We start from the raw sequence: 13,603 nt of genomic DNA, 5'->3' as shown, positions 1-13,603 counted from the left end.
GAGATCCAGGAAAAATCTAAGAGGACCCAGCACTGTCAACCCTGCAGTGCTAGCTGCGGGACAGCTATTGACACTGTGAATGTGTGTCATTCACCACCTGCACAGATGCTAACTGGAACAATTTCAGTCAACTTAAACAGCAAACAGCTTTCTGCTGTTGGAAACTCAGCAACACATTTCTACAACAATTCTTCTGCCAAATTTGTTGGTAGCAACACCAGATTTTCTTATACATCATTTAACTGATGAGAACCTGAACAGAAGGAGGAGAGAGGCAATACCATTTTCAAAGGCATATAGGAGACTGCAAGTTATAGCTACATAACATTTTGTAGTTATAGCTACATCACATTTTCTTTCCTTTTTTCCTTACATTTTCCTCAATGTAATTCTTACTTCTTTATATAAAAAGCTGCCTTGTAAACATATACATAAGCTGATTGCTAGAACCAAGCACAACCCCATTCTTTCCTCTCAAAGTAATTTGTTCCGTATGTTCCTGAACATATAGACACTGTGACCTACCTGATAATGATGTTTTCCTATGGCAATAATGTTTGCCTAATGATGTTTTCAGCCTCTATTTCTCATACACAATTATGAAATAGAACCCCCTCCCCCCCAAAAAAAAAAAAAAATAAGAGCAGCACTGGTACACATTGTTCAATAGTGAAAACCTTTTTATTTTACAATAGAAAATTTAGTTCTACATCTTGCATGTATACTGCAGGGTCTGGAGCCAAGGGAAGGCTGTTATAGAAAGCAACCCCAAGCACCCAACACCCAGGACTGTCACCCACTGGTAGCTTCAGAGAGCTGGATATGGGTGCATGACATGGAAGCCAAAGAGCAGCTCAGCCCAGCATGTTGACACTATTTTAACTAAAATTACTTCAAAGCCTACACAGTTTCTCCAAAAAGTCGCATTTATCCCAAGGAGTCTATCTTTAAACATGCCTGTTCCCCCTCAGATTTTGAGAGTACTGTGAGGGTAGAGGGAACCTTGTAACTTAATGGCTGCAATGCTGTTATCTCAAAGCCTGGAGAAACAGCTGTTTCATTCTTGCTTTCTTACAAGCAAATCCCCTTGCAGAAAGCTCAACTCACAAACACCTTCCGCTTAGATTTCTGCGCTGCCTCCCAGTACTGTGGGCAGGAGGGACCCTGCAGAGCTGTCACTACTGAAGGATTAAGGGGCTGGAGTCAACCTGAAGCTCGGCGCTGGCAGTTCCCCATGTCCCTGTTCCCCTCTTTCCCTGCAGGTTCTCACTGCTGCCTCAGACACCCCACATCCACTCTAGTGCCCACCCTCTCTTGAGCTAATTCAACTTATTTAAGAGTTAAAGCAGATGGGGGTGGGAGGGAGGTATTCTACTGCCATTCATGATGAATTGCGTAAGTTAAGCGAGCAGCAGGGCTTACACGAGAGAGGATGAGGCAGGACCACAAGGCCAGGAGGGAAGAGCAGGATATCCTCTTTAGTTTGGTTGTAATGTACAACCCAAATATTTTAATCAGATGGAAGTCAGAGTCCTAGAGAGGAGTGACTGTATTAAAGAGGTGATTATATTTATTGGAATGGTGACATGCAGACTTCTTCTTTGACTGGGTTCTTAAATAGGATTACAGGGCTTTAATTTGCTCCTTTGAATTGGTTTGAGAGAGAGAGAGTAACCCAAAATAAGTTTAGAGAATGGGTGGAATAACCTTGGAGGGAGTACACTCCATTATGCCATAACAGTTTCCCCAGCACAAATACGTGCTAGCACACATTCTTCAAGTTAACTAATAAACAGAAGAGTCGTAAAAAAGCATTACTTACATTATGCATTTGCACATTGTAACTGGTAATTCCGTAGCTTTAATTTCATCTTTGAGCTATCAGTTATATTGACAAGTAACAGTGGCAGCAGGGTATATTAAAAAAAGGAGTAAATAAATGACCTTTATTGAACTTTATGAAAGTAATAAAGGGCAGATGACTTTTTCTACCCTTTCTTCAAAGCCAGTTTTACAGCCAACTACCAGCAGGGTGTGGGCTGAAGCTAAAAACTTTGAAATAGGTCCTCTGAAATCTGAAACCAAAATACAGCAAAGGTCACCTCTCTGTGAAGAACCATCTTGTCTGTATGTATACTATAAGCAAAGCTCTGTTAGCTCAGCCCCGGTAATAATGTAATTCAACGTACCCCCTGGGAAGAGCAACAACATCAGGTTTCTACTAAGAAGATAAATTTACTGCACACAATACCTGTTACTGTACGTTTGCAGCATGGGTGATAGTGGCCAGACACTAGTACATGGTGTACCTCAAGCTAGTTTTTCTTGTTAAAGACGAGTCCGGGTGATAAATGACATTGTTACTCTCACTCCCGCCACTTACTAATTCTTTTTAGTCAATATTGCACATGCAGTAAAGCTTTACGCAACATAACAGCTAACATTAATAGGAAAGGAAGCAATACATCTGAATTGTAAAAATTTTTTTACTGTTCTCCCCAAAGGAGAAGATTTCAACCCTTTTCAACACGGGAACAGAGAGCTTTTCCCACGGAGAGACACAAGTATTCTACGCAAGTATTGGGGCAACCAGACTACTGTACTCTGTTCTGTCTGGTGGGCTCCTGTGAAACAGTTCACAGACCCAAGCTTAGAGACAAGTGCCATATAGCAACCAAGGTTCTTGGAAAGAACCCAAAATGTGCCCATATGCACATTGCTCTGCAGATACATTTGAGCTAAGCAGTCTGTTTTTCCAGCTACAGGAAAAGACCAGGCAGCCAAAGCTGCTGGCACTGGAACCACTGGGTGAGCTGGGGCTCCTGCTTGCCTTGCCCTATGGAGCAGAGCCCTCCTACCTCTTGCATCTTCACTTAGAGCTCTCCCTCCTTTCCACTCCAAGTTGTATCACATGTGCTTGCCAAGTGAGTACAGGTTTGGCAATCTTCACATCTAAGCAAACATTTTACAAAGGATAGACCTGAAAGGTTGACTGCCCTTCCTGGAGGACACTTCTCTGGTACGGAAGACATCTCACCACACTATATGGTCTCTATTGGCCACTTTGGGTCCATCACCGAAGAGACGGTGTCTTAATCCAGACAACTGGAGACATTCATACTTAAGCTATTTTGAAGGATACAGGATCCCACCTGGCAATACATTAGAAGTCACTCAATTTGATTAGAAGCACTGACATGCAATAAAGCACTTACCTTCGGAACAGCAAGAAAAAGAACAACTTCTGCTGACTAGACAGCAAACCATTTCAAATGGTGTGGTGCTTGAGAAGAACAAAAGAGTCTTTGAAAATCAGCCCTTCACAAGGACTTGTCAGAGAGCATATAAAATTAGGGACACTGCTGTTTAAAAACACCCAGGCTTGAGCGAACACAAACAAAGAGCATAAGGTGTATGCAACAGCCATTTCAAGAGGAAGCAGTATTTCAGCTTCCCCCAAGTGCTTGGCTCACAGAAAACACCTGATGTAAAAGGGGAACCCAGACGGCCCCCCTGCCATCTACGGGCGAATTATCCAGACACCTATAAAAACCCCTCCTGATGTTTTACAGCTTAAACGTTCCTGATGTTTTACAGCTTCAATGTTTTATATAGTTAAAGTGAGTTCCCTCAAGTTCACGTGCTTTATGTTATTTGATATGTTTTAACTGGAAGCTACCTGGATTCATTTCAAGATTTTACTTTTTTTCAAGCTAACCTGGTTTTGAGTGCAGACTCACTCACATTAGCACTACCCAGATGTATTCAATCCCTTCACAAGCTGCAAAACTAGTTAAACAAAGTTTGAAACAGTAAAAAAAACCCAAATAAATAAGGGAACCTGACTGCCAGACCACTGAGTTTGGGTTTCATTTTATTTCTTTTAAAACCTCACAAATTTCAATGTATTTGCAAGTTCTTCCGCACATTTCTTGCTTTTTGTTCAATACCAGACCCATCGTTTTGATCAGGTTGATAAGGAACAAGCCAAACATATAAAGAGGGCTTTAGCTGGTTACAGACACACTTTGCTTTACTAAACATTGCACCAGCCATCATTAAAGTATGTATCATGACATCAGTTTTCTTCCTCAGCTGCTCAGGATTAAATCTCTACAATAAAAATATTTATGAAAACTTGACAGTGATTTACTTTGGACACTTTGCTTCAGAGGATGGAGTTTTTTGTTCCAAATCATGCACACGCAGAGGTATCCGCCAAGCTCTCCAGCTGTGTCACTCCAGTCCTTAAGCCATTTAACACAGAACATGCACGTGGCCTTTGAATGCCAAGTCAGCTGCACGTCAAAGACGAATGGCTCTGGAGAGTCACCCCATAACAATCAGCGCATCAGTAAGGAATCTGATTTGTATTCAGTGTTATGTCCATCGACAGGAATGGAAAAGGTAAAAAAGAATATATAATATATATTTTGAATATATATACACACACAAACACACACAGATTCTTTTTCACAACCTCAATAGTTTTAGGAATAACAAAATTATACAACGTTTTACCTGAACATAGACAGTTTGCCCTAAGAAGCAACAGCTTCCATTTAGTAAATGAAGTAAAGACCATGAACATCTTTGCTTTCTGCCTTCTACCCTGACAGTGGGGCCAAAAAACACTTAAGTCACCACAAGAGTTTTGCCTTCACATACACTTTCAGACAAAGAGGCATTTAAAAACAGCTGCCATAAACAGACAAATTGTGCAGATCAACTGCGAACATCACGATTACTCCTGAACTGGGTATTTAGTACACACTTCAGATGTGATCAAGATCTGAAATGGGATGATGGGCTCATTGTGGGCACTATCCCAATTTAATCCTGATAATTGAAATATCTATTTGATAGTTATTCATTTATATCTGACTACTTATTTATTAAAGCACTTATTTGCTGCGTGGAGACCTCATAGCAGCCTTCCAGTATCTGGAGGGGGCCTATAAGGATGCTGGGGAGGGACTCTTCCTTAGGGACTGTAGTGGTAGGACAAGGGGTAATGGGTTCAAACTTAAACAGAGGAAGTTTAGATTAGATATAAGGAAGAAGTTCTTTACAGTGAGGGTGGTGAAGCACTGGAATGGGTTGCCCAGGGAGGTTGTGGATGCTCCATCCCTGGCGGTGTTCAAGGCCAGGTTGGACAGAGCCTTGGACCACGTGGTTTAGGGCAAGGTGTCCCTGCCCATGGCAGGGGGGTTGGAACCAGATGATCTTAAGGTCCTTTCCAACCCTTACGATTCTATGATTCTATGATTCTATGATTATGGCAGCAATACCACTTCAGAAGGGCTAATGTTGTATTCAGTTAACATGGGAATGTCAGGTATTAGTTTTGTACACACCATCTTGCACCCTAAATTTCACAGCCATCATAGAAATTGCAGATACTACAGCTGAAAACAATCGTAAGAGAATACTTGATCTTACCATCCACAGGCTACTGTAACATGCAAGAACCAAATACAGTTTGTATGTTCTACGAATGAAGTTTGGTTTTGTTGGATTAGGATACACAGCAAATATGGTAGCTTGTCTGGTGTGTCACAACAATTGGTATATTAAAAGTGAGCTGGCTCAAATTGTGTTCTACTCCTGTTTCACCATTGACCAGGAGCCTGTCGAAATTGTTATGCACTTCATTAGCACTCCTAAAACTGGTTGCGTATCTGAGTCAGGAAAACACAGAGGTACTTCTGAGGTCACACTTTTGTGTCATTGTATTCAGTTTTAGCCAGAGCTGGATGCACTGCCTAGTATTGTCCACTGTTTCCGTCCCCAAATCCTATTTTCATTTTCACCTAATTTTTCACGTTAGACTGAAGGTTGCTTCTGCTAAGTGTCTGCTACATCTGAAGTGTCTGAGCCAGAACACTTCTGCTCTTTCCGACACAAGGGCATGTAAATCTGGTTTCCAATGCTATAGTTTAATTTTCAGTTTTAAATTGAGGATATTTTCTTTGGAAAGCACTCCCCAGCTTTCAAATACTTGAATTTGTGGCGTTACTAATGCTCTTTAGAGGTTTTTTGTGTATAAATCCATAAAGACTAAAATGTCATACAGGTTGCTACGGAAGTACTGGGATACTGGATTCTATAAAACAACTTAGGTTCATATCAGCAATCTCCCTGCACCCAGCCAACTAATCATTTTTATTGATCTAGAATTATTTATTTGAATCGCAAAGACAAAATCACTTCCACAGCATTCTGTCAAGATTTCTAGAGCTACCAAAAAAGCATTTATTCAAGAAAATGCTAGTCCACATTTGCAGGGGCGGGAATATGTATTTCAAATTACATCTTTCCTTTCTTATTTTTACTGTATTAGAACAATTAAAGCAAACTTTGTCCAACAAGCAAGCTTTTCTGGTTTGAAGCCTGTTTAGTACTAAGGACATGCACAGGAATGCTTGGTTGGGTGGCAAGCACCCTGCTTCCAGAACTGCTATTCACTGTGCATCTGCAAACACAAGATGCAGAACCAACTGGCCTCATAACTATGTTGCATTTAGTGTAATAGCTCTTTGCAACAACAAAAAAAAGCCTGAGATCAATCACAGGTCTAGGTGGCTATTACAGGTATAGATGAAGACAGCAAGCACGGATTGTTCAAAGCAATTCACAGAATTCTCTTTCTTTGGCCAGCACAGCAGCCAGTTCAGCTCTTGGCTGAAGCGCCAGCTGATATTAATGCCAACACTGTGCTAGGTACTTGTTCAGGGCAGCACAGCAACAAATGAGAGCAGCAGTAAGCTACCATCAACTCTGTGGTATTCGAGATTGCCATGTACTTCAGCTGGAGAAGTAACTTCAACAGGTTCTGACTGCATAAGGGAGAAGGGATTTACCAGCCATCAGCTGCTGTGGGTCAAGAAAACACACCATGAAAAGCTACAAAGCAAGCTGGAGCTCTCACACCAGCTTGTGATTTATTGATCTTCACCTCAGCCTGCTAACTGGCACAAAAGATACCTGCTGCTTTGATGTCACCAGGATTTCAACACCTTAAACAATACAAGGCAAGAAAAGTGTTTCTTCCTAGCCAAGACCAGAACAGTGTAAGAGACAGGAACAATAAATGAGGTTATTATAACATTTTCCTAATTAGCACGTTGTAACTGCTGACTGCATCCTTGTCAAGCAGAACCGACATTGCTACCATAAGACACAAACTACATTTAATATGCTCCCACAGTCCTAACTAAATGAACACTTACATCACACTTACTAAACTGTGAAGATCCAGTGGGGGAAAAACAACCTGAGGTTTGAAGGTTTCAAGCCTTCTTTCACTAACTTTTCAATGAATCTGAATAAAATCTCAACCTTTAGTAGCAAACATTTTCCAGTTTACTGCTGATTTTGAAGTGACCCCCCCAACAGCCTAGATTAAGAACGTCATAACTAATGATACCTTCTTATGTAACCAAATTTGTTAAAATTGGTTTGTCTTAATGAATAAACCTGACCATAAATTATCCACAAACCATCCCTGTTCTTGAAAGGATAGCTCTAAAAGTACCACCTCCAAAATCTCATTTGCTATGATGTACAATGACTTGCGTTATCTTGAATACAGAAAAGAAACACAAGTATTTCCCCATATACCAAGTGACTCAAAGTTAATATAGGAAGCAGAGTAGATCTGTTTGCCACAGAGTCTAACACAATGAGTACATTACTGCTTGTTCCCTGGGGGTTAAAGAGCTTTTATTCATCTTCAGCTGCCAAAAAAGTGCTACACAAAAGACAACTACCCCCAAGAACCCAACTAGAAACCACACCACCATCTCTCCCATCTCTCATATGGCAACCAACATTTCAAAACATAGCTTGAAGAAAAGCCTGTGATGTAACGGGAAGCAATGTTATGAAATAATATAGATTGCATTCTTCTAAGTCAATACCGAAACAATGACAGACTCAGTTTTTGAAGCAGCAACCCTATGAAAATGCAGAATTGATTTACAAGGGAAGTAACAGCCAGGGGTTGCAATGGCTGCTAAAGGCACAGGACATATTTTAAAGAACCAACAATTTTTATCCAGTTTAAAGCCTAGCATAGGCAATTTTATGCACCAGCTCAAAGTCACACAAGTTATTCTCTGGAATTAAACTTGTTTTTTTAAAGCATTATCATTCCGACACCATCCACAGTGTGGCAAGGACATTTGTTGCAGTTTTAACTAGCGACAATGATTTTGACAAGGGAAAACTAGCAGCCTTCTGCCTTCTTTCATTGCAATGTTTGATCTGTAAAACATTCAGCTTACAACAGGAAACAAACTAACATTGCCCCGTCTTAAAATAGTTTTCATGTTTTGTCTCTTACGTGTCAATTTCTGATCATTTTCACAGCAAATAGTGTCTTATACGAGGTCATTTGGCCCGTAGCAAGTCAAGCCGAACAAAAGCAGGCAGCCCCACGTGCAATGTCACCTCTAACATCACATGCAACAGGGACAGTTCCAGCACAGCTCCACTGAACCCAGCTGGCTTCATCCAGCCCTGTCGAACACCCAGTGCTCATTTCATAACCAGCAAAGGGTGGACAGAAGAGCTGCAGAACACCTCTCTGACCCACAGTGAAATATCCCCATTCACCCACATTGCTCAAGTCCACTCACCCCACAGGTAACACAAAGTCTCTGGTGTGCAAAGCACCGTCTGGAGCTCCTCTTTAGGTTGGATGTTCATGGTGTACATGACAGCCTAACTGCACCACCCTAAAATCATCATTTCCTTAAATAAAAATGTCATCTACCTCAATCCTCAGGCAAGAGTCAAGGATAATGACTGATTTATCCAAGAGACCATCAAATCCCCAGACACTCTGAAGCGTAGCAGCACTCCATCTATTGGTCAAGAATTAAGGACATGCTTAATCATCATCATCATGTACTAACCTCCATCATTACACACTCAGCTCTTACATAGCCCACCCCTTCTTCCCTGCTCAGGGCTTCACATTCTCCCAGCAAAAACTAAACACAAGTAATAATGTCTTCTGAAAACTGATGTATCACTAAAGGTGTTAATGTGACAATTCCTGAAATTAAAACTGGTACATGCTATTAATCACACAATTCTCATTTTGTTTCATGGAGGAGCACATGCACTCCTTACTCAGGGTAGCACTGAGGAGCTTGTCTGATAACAGCCAAGGAGCCTTCTTTCCCTCTAAGTACTGGATGCCATCAAGGAGGCTGGAGCGAGTTCACATGCCGTTTCCAGCCAGGCCACCGATGTGACAGGGTGCGCAGACCAGAGAACAACCAGGCACCAGAGACCTGCTGGCAAACCCTGGCAGGGAGGTGAAGGGAGCCTTCCACAGCAGATCCGCTGCCAAGGCAGCCACGCGCTGATCTGCTCTGGCTTGCGCCGCTCCACCACCGCCTCTTCCCAGCGGATCACACACAGCCATAGCCTGCTACACCTGGGCTTTATTCCAGTCACCAGCAACTGGACCAGGAGCAAGGTGAGACAGCCTGAAGCTGCCCCAGGCGTGCCAAAGCCCTTTTCTAAAGGCTGAGGTCACATTTACCAGCTTCCTTCCTCTGGTACCAAAGCTGATTTAACCAGCAACTTCTCCCACACTATTAACAATTCAGCAGTTTCATACATTCATGCTTTTATAACCCTTGGCCAACTATTTTTTGCCCAGATATTCATTGCCAATGATTTTATCTATCTGTTTTAAAACTTAACTCCTTCACATAGTGGCACCACACAGATGAGCCATAATCCTACACATTTTTCCTCTGCTTGGTATCACATCACTACCCTCCAGACATGATTCCAGGACCTGTGGATGAAAACCAGCAGATTCAGCCTCAACCTGCCCATAACATAATGATGCTGAGAAGACAGAAGCAGAAGCAACCCACCTCCACTACCGGCTTTTGAGGCATGCTCTGCCCTGCTTATGGAGCCAGACCGAGGCTTCCCTGCTAAAATCACATCATTTGGCCATGCAGAGCATGCTTGCCCTGAAGTCCGCGACGAACACCGGTTGATAAATGCGCTCTGAATTCCTAAATAAGCTTTTTAACGCGAGATGAAAACCGCCTTGGGGTGAAACCGAAAACGAGGAACAAACTCCCAAAAGGCCCATGGCAATCCTCATTCCTGGAGCCTAAAGTTCATGCAGCAACCGTGTGAGTGCTGTCTTGGCTGATAGAACCGCACAAGGACGGTAACCCCGAACCGCTCCAGGCCACCGCGGCCCTGAGCGCGGGGAGCGCCGTGACCGGAATACGGGCGCTTGGGAATCGCCTTCCCGGGCTCCCCGCACCACTATCGGCGGCGAATGCGGGGCAGTGCGCGATTAAATATATCAAAAAACCCATAAAGAACGTAAATTTTAACAAGTTTCCCGAGTCTCGTAGGGGGGGCGCGGAGCCTTGCGGTGGAGCAAAGGCAGCCCGCGGCTGTAAGAACGACTCGCAAAGCGTTACTCGATTCGCAGTCTCCAAGCAGAGAGGCGCATTATTTAAAGCTCCGTCCTTCCCAGCTCGGCGCCGAGGCAGAACGGCAGCACTGCAGCATCTCCCGCGGCCGGAGAGCTGCCCTACACCCGACCACAAGTTCCCCCACGGCGGCCGCAGCCCCCCCATCATCCGCTCCCCGCCGCGGCCCCGCGCTCGCCCCGCAGCCGGGAGGCGGCGGAGGGAACCGGGTGGGGGGAGCGAGCGAGCCAGGCCTCCCGCCGCCCTCCCCGGCAACAGCTCGGCCTTAGCCCCGCTAGAGCCCGCCGAACGGGCAGGACCCCCCCCGCTCCTCCTCTCCGCGCACCGCCGGAGCGTTACCTCAGCGGGCCCGCGTCTTTGTGCTTCAGTCCATCCCTCCTCGCCGGCGGCGGGAGCCCCAGCACCACCGCGGCGAGCGGGCGGGCGGGGAAAGGGGCGGCACACTATGTGGCAGGAAGGGACACCTGGGCTCCTCCCACAGCGCCCGCCCGCCCGCTGTGGATCACTATCTGGCAGCGAGCGGGGACGCGCCCGCCGCCCTTCCCGCGCCGCCCCTCGGCCAAGTTTGAAGCCGAGGGAGGGTGAGGGGGGGCTGGCGGCCGCAGCCAGTGTCCTGCGCCTCGACTGCCCTCCATTGTTGGCCCGGCCCGAGCCTCTGCGCTTCAGCCGTGGCTGTACCTGCAGTGCCGGGGAGGCATCCTCCGGGGAGCGTTTGTCTCCCCTGGAGGGCCATGGCGAGCGGGGTCTGCCGTGAGGAGATGGGCTCTGCGACGCTTGCTGCACAGCTGAGGGGGTGGCAGGGAGTAAAATGAGGTGTATTATGTGGGAAGGGTGAATAAAATAAACCCCCCAAATACAAAAAATACCTGTTTTGAAATAAAAATTTGAGAGATCGGGGCTGAAAGGCAGCAGAAGGCTTATCCAGATGGCTCGTGCTGCCAAGGAGAAGGCACCATCCACAGGGAGAAAGCGGCCCTCGCTAAAAAAAAGCTGCACGAAATACAAAACTCATTTTGGCAAAAGCTATCCCTTTTGTTTTATTTCTTTGGCTTTCTCTAATTGTTCTGCGTCGCAGCTGAAATCATCCCTGTCTCGGTTCCCCACCCAACGTTACCGGTTTCTTGGTTTCAGGGCTGGTGTGCTCACATCCGAGTGGTTCTGGCCAGCCGTCTGAAGTTCCAGAAGCACCGGGTGATAGTTGTCCTTTATATGCTAAAACGTCTGTGTTTTAATTGTGGTTTTAATTATCTCTAAAACCCAGAAGATGTCTAAAAAAGGCTTTCAAGGCTTAAAAGTTCCCTTTGAAATCAGCAGTATTGCTTACAGGTGTAAAATCACTCAACTTCATGAAGGTTTGGGGGCAAAACCTTTTAATTCTGCGTACTGCTCGGTTTTAAATAGTCCCTGTGATTATGGGGAAACGAGCAGAGCTGGAGCAAGAGCAAGTGAAGACTATGAAGCATATGCCCAGGACCCTCTTCTGATGGAGTCACCAAAGATGCTCCAGCTCTGTTGGCTGATGCCACCACATCAGTATAGGAGATTCAAGCCCATCACAGAAAGGCAAGCAAGGTCCCCTGGGAGTTAGAGAGCTTCTTGGAGAAAAACATGCTTGAGGCACCAAACTGTCCAGCCATGGGGTGTTTGATTTGCATAGGGAGAGGATGCAGAACATAATGTATACCCAGTGCTGAGATGACTCCACTTGATCAGACCAGCGCTTTGGGAACCTGTAAATGCTGGCCACTAATAATGGGATGAGGTGGTACAGCATCTGTCATTTAATAAAGACCTCTAACTATCTGGTGGTTGCAGGAAATTAAAACGTACCTTAGGCATAGGAAGAATATATACCTACATGTAGAGTGTGCTATGAAAGTAGAAGCAATTGGCTTCTCCACATTGCGTATTTATTCACTCATGGAATTAGTAGGGCTGTTCCTTGCATGTTCATCCCTTCTTTTTTATTTCCTGTTATTATCTGTATCATGTTTTAATAAACTTTCAACCTGAAAAGGCCAAGGAATAGCAAATTATAGGTGTGGTTTGGAAAGTGAGGGTGATACTGCAGTGAAATTGTTGTATTGGGACTTGCCTCAACTTCTGCACTCTGTTTGGCCCAGGCAACTGCTTAGCTAGAGATGGTGCTAGCACATGAGCAACAAGGTATGGACTGGCCACACACACATTTCAGCTGGAAATTAGAGGAGGGTTGTTAATCGTTAGAGCAATTAAATTTCACTTTTTTCAGGGGAGGTATTTGGAATGGATAAACCTCACTGCTTTCGAGATGAAGTTTATTAAAGTCGTTATACAGTGTATTGTCTGCAACAGCAGGGGACAGACTTCATGTCTCGGTAGGCTGATTTGAGTGCTAAGGTGCTGCGTGACGTTGATCACACACCTTGAGATTTGAATTTCAGAGGCAGACATTGCTTGGCCCAGCAGATGCTTTCCGTGTTTATTGTAGGGTGAGTTTTCTTCTCCTGGGCATGTGGATGAGTTTTGCTTTAGTCCTGGAAAGATTATGGAGATGACAAGTGCTCATAAATCAGTCTACAAATGGATTACAAGCAGGATGAAGAAGAAACTTTCCTGCATGAGAGAAACTTCTCCCATTAGTTCTGGAGGTTTTGTTCCCTCCTTCAAAACAACTGCCAGGTACTCCTGGAGAGTCACTGGCCTGTGGCTGTGACAGTGGGACTGTGGGACAGTTCTAGGTAGACAGGTCTCTGTGCTGCAGCTCCTGCAGATGTTGCAGCAAATGGAGATCTCTGCCTGTGCTTCCTGCTTGCGGGCTCCTGTGGTGCCTGGGGGCTGCTGTGTAGGCACCCTTCTGTGGAGTAGGAGAGGTAACACCTAGAGCAGAGAGGACAAAATAATAGCCAGTACTGTTCTTTTGGGGGTCAGACTGTAGCTTAGTGTAAAAGAAACCCCGAACACTTAACGAGTGAAACCAAACCCATAGGAAGCTGTCAGAGCATTGCATTTTTGGCAAGTGGGTCCTCAGACGTACATCCTGCTCTGTTACTCTCTCTGGACACCACAGTGTTGCTCCCTGTCTGCGGTGTCAATGAAACCCTCTCTCTGTACATTTACTGCTAAATACATTGCAAAAA

At 44.7% G+C, this 13,603-nt stretch overlaps 1 protein-coding gene across 2 annotated transcripts in view; it reads right to left on the bottom strand.

The window, feature by feature from the left end:
* The window catches only part of ADD3 (adducin 3), a 100,654-nt gene extending 89,627 nt beyond the window's left edge, over nucleotides 1-11,027 (bottom strand). For both annotated transcript variants that reach the window (XM_030486630.2, XM_030486632.2), the window contains exon 1: nucleotides 10,824-11,027. The gene's annotated coding sequence lies outside the window, so the exon portion shown is untranslated. The remainder of the gene's footprint in view (nucleotides 1-10,823) is intronic.
* Nucleotides 11,028-13,603: the final 2,576 nt, after the last annotated feature.

This window comes from Strigops habroptila, chromosome 5 (genome assembly GCF_004027225.2).
Source record: "Strigops habroptila isolate Jane chromosome 5, bStrHab1.2.pri, whole genome shotgun sequence".
NCBI lineage: Eukaryota > Metazoa > Chordata > Aves > Psittaciformes > Psittacidae > Strigops > Strigops habroptila.
Note: the sequence above shows the minus strand (reverse complement) of the source record. Positions and strands in the feature narration are given on the sequence as shown.